The following is a 7,500-nucleotide window of genomic DNA, read 5'->3' on the forward strand; positions in this document are numbered from 1 at the left end:
GCCCGCTTCTCCGGTCCGTGTTCGTGTTCGTTACGCGGCCCGCTCGGAGCGAGGCCGCGGCGAGCGCGTGGGGCCGCCCGCTGCCCCGGTCCGTGTTCGTTAAGCGGCCCGCCTGGAGCGAGGCCGGGGCGAGCCGAAAGGCCGCCCGCTTTCTTTAGTCCGTGTTCGTTAAGCGGCCCGCTTGGAGCGAGGCCGGGGCGAGCCGAAAGGCCGCCCGCTTTCTTTAGTCCGTGTTCGTTAAGCGGCCCGCTTGGAGCGAGGCCGGGGCGAGCCGAAAGGCCGCCCGCTTTCTCTGGTCCGTGTTCGTTAAGCGGCCCGCCTGGAGCGAGGCCGCGGCGAGCCAAAAGGCCGCCCGCTTCTCCGGTCCGTGTTCGTGTTTAATATTCGGCCCGCCCGCTCGGAGCGAGGCCGGGGAGAGCGGCTAAGCCGACCGCTTCTCCGGTCCGTGTTCGTGTTTCATAAGCGGCCCCCCCGAAAGGCCGCGGCGAGCCAAAAGGCCGCCCGCTTCTCCGGTCCGTGTTCGTGTTTAATATTCGGCCCGCCCGCTCGGAGCGAGGCCGGGGAGAGCGGCTAAGCCGACCGCTTCTCCGGTCCGTGTTCGTGTTTCATAAGCGGCCCCCCCGAAAGGCCGCGGCGAGCCAAAAGGCCGCCCGCTTCTCCGGTCCGTGTTCGTGTTTAATATTCGGCCCGCCCGCTCGGAGCGAGGCCGGGGAGAGCGGCTAAGCCGACCGCTTCTCCGGTCCGTGTTCGTGTTTCATAAGCGGCCCCCCCGAAAGGCCGCGGCGAGCCAAAAGGCCGCCCGCTTCTCCGGTCCGTGTTCGTGTTTAATATTCGGCCCGCCCGCTCGGAGCGAGGCCGGGGAGAGCGGCTAAGCCGACCGCTTCTCCGGTCCGTGTTCGTGTTTCATAAGCGGCCCCCCCGAAAGGCCGCGGCGAGCCAAAAGGCCGCCCGCTTCTCCGGTCCGTGTTCGTGTTTAATATTCGGCCCGCCCGCTCGGAGCGAGGCCGGGAAGAGCGGCTAAGCCGACCGCTTCTCCGGTCCGTGTTCGTGTTTCATAAGCGGCCCCCCCGAAAGGCCGCGGCGAGCCAAAAGGCCGCCCGCTTCTCCGGTCCGTGTTCGTGTTTAATATTCGGCCCGCCCGCTCGGAGCGAGGCCGGGAAGAGCGGCTAAGCCGACCGCTTCTCCGGTCCGTGTTCGTGTTTCATAAGCGGCCCCCCCGAAAGGCCGCGGCGAGCCAAAAGGCCGCCCGCTTCTCCGGTCCGTGTTCGTGTTTAATATTCGGCCCGCCCGCTCGGAGCGAGGCCGGGAAGAGCGGCTAAGCCGACCGCTTCTCCGGTCCGTGTTCGTGTTTCATAAGCGGCCCCCCCGAAAGGCCGCGGCGAGCGGCAGAGCCGCCCGCTTCTCCGGTCCGTGTTCGTGTTTAATATTCGGCCCGCCCGCTCGGAGCGAGGCCGGGAAGAGCGGCAAAGCCGCCCGCTTCTCCAGTCCGTGTTCGTGTTTCATTAGCGGCCCCCCCCCACCCGGAGCGAGGCCGCGGCGAGCGGCAACGCCGCCCGCTTCTCCAGTCCGTGTTCGTGTTTCATAAGCGGCCCCCCCCCCCTTCCGGAGCGAGGCCGCGGCGAGCGGCAAAGCCGCCCGCTTCTCCAGTCCGTGTTCGTGTTTCACATTGCCGGGGAGCCAGGCACTCATTTGTGATAAAAGTGGCACTCTGTCATATTTTCAGAAAAGTGGGACTTTGCCATATTTTCGAAAAAGTGGGACTTTGTCATATTTTCGAAAAGTGGGACTTTGTCATATTTTCGAAAAAGTGGGACTTTGTCATATTTTCGGCTCCAAAAGCTCTTAAAATGCTGTTCCCTATATATGTGCCGATAGTGTTTTGGAGATCTGGGTCAAACCTCCGCATCTTTTTGGTTTGAGGGTAGAGGTGGGGGGTCAACGCAAAAGATGCGGGCACTTAGTCATTTTTTCGGTTGGGCGACCAGGGGCGCTGTTGGCACTTTGTCATTTTTTCGGCTGGGCGACCAGGGGCGCCGTTTGCACTTAGTCATTTTTAAGGCTGGGCGACCAGGGGCGTTGAGTGTTTGGGCGACCAGGGGCGCCGTTGGCACTTAGTCATTTTTTCGGCTGGGCGACCAGGGGCGTTGAGTGTTTGGGCGACCAGGGGCGCTGTTTGCACTTAGTCATTTTTTATGGATGGGCGACCAGGGGCGTTTGTTTGCTGGGCGACCAGGGGCATTTTTGACACTTTGCCGTTTTTATGGATGGGCGACCAGGGGCGTTTGTTTGCTGGGCGACCAGGGGCATTTTTGACACTTTGCCGTTTTTATGGATGGGCGACCAGGGGCGTTTGTTTGCTGGGTGACCAGGGGCATTTTTGACACTTTGCCGTTTTTATGGATGGGCGACCAGGGGCGTTTGTTTGCTGGGCGACCAGGGGCATTTTTGACACTTTGCCGTTTTTATGGATGGGCGACCAGGGGCGTTTGTTTGCTGGGCGACCAGGGGCATTTTTGACACTTTGCCGTTTTTATGGATGGGCGACCAGGGGCGTTTGTTTGCTGGGCGACCAGGGGCATTTTTGACACTTTGCCGTTTTTATGGATGGGCGACCAGGGGCGTTTGTTTGCTGGGCGACCAGGGGCATTTTTGACACTTTGCCGTTTTTATGGATGGGCGACCAGGGGCGTTTGTTTGCTGGGCGACCAGGGGCATTTTTGACACTTTGCCGTTTTTATGGATGGGCGACCAGGGGCGTTTGTTTGCTGGGCGACCAGGGGCATTTTTGACACTTTGCCGTTTTTATGGATGGGCGACCAGGGGCGTTTGTTTGCTGGGCGACCAGGGGCATTTTTGACACTTTGCCGTTTTTATGGATGGGCGACCAGGGGCGTTTGTTTGCTGGGCGACCAGGGGCATTTTTGACACTTTGCCGTTTTTATGGATGGGCGACCAGGGGCGTTTGTTTGCTGGGCGACCAGGGGCATTTTTGACACTTTGCCGTTTTTATGGATGGGCGACCAGGGGCGTTTGTTTGCTGGGCGACCAGGGGCATTTTTGACACTTTGCCGTTTTTATGGATGGGCGACCAGGGGCGTTTGTTTGCTGGGCGACCAGGGGCATTTTTGACACTTTGCCGTTTTTATGGATGGGCGACCAGGGGCGTTTGTTTGCTGGGCGACCAGGGGCATTTTTGACACTTTGCCGTTTTTATGGATGGGCGACCAGGGGCGTTTGTTTGCTGGGCGACCAGGGGCATTTTTGACACTTTGCCGTTTTTATGGATGGGCGACCAGGGGCGTTTGTTTGCTGGGCGACCAGGGGCATTTTTGACACTTTGCCGTTTTTATGGATGGGCGACCAGGGGCGTTTGTTTGCTGGGCGACCAGGGGCATTTTTGACACTTTGCCGTTTTTATGGATGGGCGACCAGGGGCGTTTGTTTGCTGGGCGACCAGGGGCATTTTTGACACTTTGCCGTTTTTATGGATGGGCGACCAGGGGCGTTTGTTTGCTGGGCGACCAGGGGCATTTTTGACACTTTGCCGTTTTTATGGATGGGCGACCAGGGGCGTTTGTTTGCTGGGCGACCAGGGGCATTTTTGACACTTTGCCGTTTTTATGGATGGGCGACCAGGGGCGTTTGTTTGCTGGGCGACCAGGGGCATTTTTGACACTTTGCCGTTTTTATGGATGGGCGACCAGGGGCGTTTGTTTGCTGGGCGACCAGGGGCATTTTTGACACTTTGCCGTTTTTATGGATGGGCGACCAGGGGCGTTTGTTTGCTGGGCGACCAGGGGCATTTTTGACACTTTGCCGTTTTTATGGATGGGCGACCAGGGGCGTTTGTTTGCTGGGCGACCAGGGGCATTTTTGACACTTTGCCGTTTTTATGGATGGGCGACCAGGGGCGTTTGTTTGCTGGGCGACCAGGGGCATTTTTGACACTTTGCCGTTTTTATGGATGGGCGACCAGGGGCGTTTGTTTGCTGGGCGACCAGGGGCATTTTTGACACTTTGCCGTTTTTATGGATGGGCGACCAGGGGCGTTTGTTTGCTGGGCGACCAGGGGCATTTTTGACACTTTGCCGTTTTTATGGATGGGCGACCAGGGGCGTTTGTTTGCTGGGCGACCAGGGGCATTTTTGACACTTTGCCGTTTTTATGGATGGGCGACCAGGGGCGTTTGTTTGCTGGGCGACCAGGGGCATTTTTGACACTTTGCCGTTTTTATGGATGGGCGACCAGGGGCGTTTGTTTGCTGGGCGACCAGGGGCATTTTTGACACTTTGCCGTTTTTATGGATGGGCGACCAGGGGCGTTTGTTTGCTGGGCGACCAGGGGCATTTTTGACACTTTGCCGTTTTTATGGATGGGCGACCAGGGGCGTTTGTTTGCTGGGCGACCAGGGGCATTTTTGACACTTTGCCGTTTTTATGGATGGGCGACCAGGGGCGTTTGTTTGCTGGGCGACCAGGGGCATTTTTGACACTTTGCCGTTTTTATGGATGGGCGACCAGGGGCGTTTGTTTGCTGGGCGACCAGGGGCATTTTTGACACTTTGCCGTTTTTATGGATGGGCGACCAGGGGCGTTTGTTTGCTGGGCGACCAGGGGCATTTTTGACACTTTGCCGTTTTTATGGATGGGCGACCAGGGGCGTTTGTTTGCTGGGCGACCAGGGGCATTTTTGACACTTTGCCGTTTTTATGGATGGGCGACCAGGGGCGTTTGTTTGCTGGGCGACCAGGGGCATTTTTGACACTTTGCCGTTTTTATGGATGGGCGACCAGGGGCGTTTGTTTGCTGGGCGACCAGGGGCATTTTTGACACTTTGCCGTTTTTATGGATGGGCGACCAGGGGCGGCTAGTGGCTGGGCGACCAGGGGCATTTTTGACACTTTGCCGTTTTTATGAATGGGCGACCAGGGGCGTTTATTGGCTGGGCGACCAGGGGCATTTTTGACACTTTGCCGTTTTTGTGGATGGGCGACCAGGGGCGCCGTGTGGCTGGGCGACCAGGGGCGTTTGTGGGACCGGGCTGACACCGGGACTTTGCCTTTAATTCGGCCGCTCCAGGGAACCAGGAACGCCGGCCTCTGCTCAGCACAAGTCGGCCTGAAGTGGGACTTTGTCATATTTTAATCCTGGGCGACCAGGGGCGTTTGAGGGACCGGGCAGACACCGGGACATTGCCTGTTATTTGGCCGCTCCAGGGAACCAGGCAGGTCGGCCTCTGTTCAGCACAATTCGGCCTGAAGTGTGACTTTGTCATATTTTAAGGCTGGGCGACCAGGGGCGCTGTTGGCACTTTGTCATTTTTTGGGCTGGGCGACCAGGGGCGCTGTTGGCACTTTGTCATTTTTTCGGATGGGCGACCAGGGGCGTTGAGTGTTTGGGCGACCAGGGGCGTCTGTGGGACTTTGTCATTTTTTCGGCTGGGCGACCAGGGGCGTTTAGTGTTTGGGCGACCAGGGGCGTTTGTGGGACTTTGTCATTTTTTGGGCTGGGCGACCAGGGGCGTTTGACACCGGCACTTTGCCTAATTTTTAGCCGCTCCAGGGAACCAGGCAGGTCGGCCTCATTCCTGCACTTCTGCCCCTGAGTTGGGCGACCAGGGGCGTTTGAGGAACCGGGCGGACAGCGGCACTTTGCCTGATATTTGGCCGCTCCAGGGAACCAGGCAGGTCGGCCTGACTTCAGCACTTCTGCCGGTAAGTTGGGCGACCAGGGGCGTGTGAGGAACCGGGCGGACAGCGGCACTTTGCCTAATATTTGGCCGTTTCAGGGAACCAGGCAACTCGGCCTGACTTCAGCACTTCTCCCCTGAGTTGGGCGACCAGGGGCGTTTGGGGAACCGGGCGGACAGCGGCACTTTGCCTAATATTTGGCCGCTCCGGGGAACCAGGCAGGTCGGCCTCATTTCAGCACTTCTGCCGGTCAGTTGGGCGACCAGGGGCGTTTGGGGAACCGGGCGGACACCGGCACTTTGCCTGTTATTTGGCCGCTCCAGGGAACCAGGCAGGTCGGCCTGACTTCAGCACTTCTGCCCCTGAGTTGGGCGACCAGGGGCGTTTGGGGAACCGGGCGGACACCGGCACTTTGCCTAATATTTGGCCGATTTTGGGAACCAGGCAGGTCGGCCTCACTTCAGCACTTCTGCCCCTGAGTTGGGCGACCAGGGGCGTTTGGGGAACCGGGCGGACACCGGCACTTTGCCTAATATTTGGCCGCTCCAGGGAACCAGGCAGGTCGGCCTCACTTCAGCACAATTCGGCCTGAAGTGTGACTTTGTCATTTTTTAAGGCTGGGCGACCAGGGGCGCTGTTAGCACTTAGTCATTTTTAAGGCTGGGCGACCAGGGGCGCTGTTGGCACTTAGTCATTTTTTCGGCTGGGCGACCAGGGGCGTTGAGTGTTTGGGCGACCAGGGGCGCTGTTGGCACTTAGTCATTTTTTCGGCTGGGCGACCAGGGGCGCCGTTGGCACTTAGTCATTTTTTCGGCTGGGCGACCAGGGGCGTTGAGTGTTTGGGCGACCAGGGGCGCTGTTGGCACTTAGTCATTTTTTCGGCTGGGCGACCAGGGGCGTTTAGTGTTTGGGCGACCAGGGGCGTTTGTGGGACTTTGTCATTTTTTGGGCTGGGCGACCAGGGGCGTTTGACACCGGCACTTTGCCTAATTTTTAGCCGCTCCAGGGAACCAGGCAGGTCGGCCTGACTTCAGCACTTCTCCCCTGAGTTGGGCGACCAGGGGCGTTTGAGGAACCGGGCGGACAGCGGCACTTTGCCTAATTTTTAGCCGCTCCAGGGAACCAGGCAGGTCGGCCTCAATTCAGCACTTCTGCCCCTGAGTTGGGCGACCAGGGGCGTTTGGGGAACCGGGCGGACAGCGGCACTTTGCCTGATATTTGGCCGCTCCAGGGAACCAGGCAGGTCGGCCTGACTTCAGCACTTCTGCCGGTAAGTTGGGCGACCAGGGGCGTGTGAGGAACCGGGCGGACAGCGGCACTTTGCCTAATATTTGGCCGTTTCAGGGAACCAGGCAACTCGGCCTGACTTCAGCACTTCTCCCCTGAGTTGGGCGACCAGGGGCGTTTGGGGAACCGGGCGGACAGCGGCACTTTGCCTAATATTTGGCCGCTCCGGGGAACCAGGCAGGTCGGCCTCATTTCAGCACTTCTGCCGGTCAGTTGGGCGACCAGGGGCGTTTGGGGAACCGGGCGGACAGCGGCACTTTGCCTGATATTTGGCCGCTCCAGGGAACCAGGCAGGTCGGCCTGACTTCAGCACTTCTGCCGGTAAGTTGGGCGACCAGGGGCGTGTGAGGAACCGGGCGGACAGCGGCACTTTGCCTAATATTTGGCCGTTTCAGGGAACCAGGCAACTCGGCCTGACTTCAGCACTTCTCCCCTGAGTTGGGCGACCAGGGGCGTTTGGGGAACCGGGCGGACAGCGGCACTTTGCCTAATATTTGGCCGATTTTGGGAACCAGGCAACTCGG

This window comes from Hippichthys cyanospilos, unplaced genomic scaffold, assembly GCF_059441005.1.
Source record: "Hippichthys cyanospilos isolate Australia breed blue-spotted pipefish unplaced genomic scaffold, RoL_Hcya_1.0 HiC_scaffold_117, whole genome shotgun sequence".
NCBI lineage: Eukaryota > Metazoa > Chordata > Actinopteri > Syngnathiformes > Syngnathidae > Hippichthys > Hippichthys cyanospilos.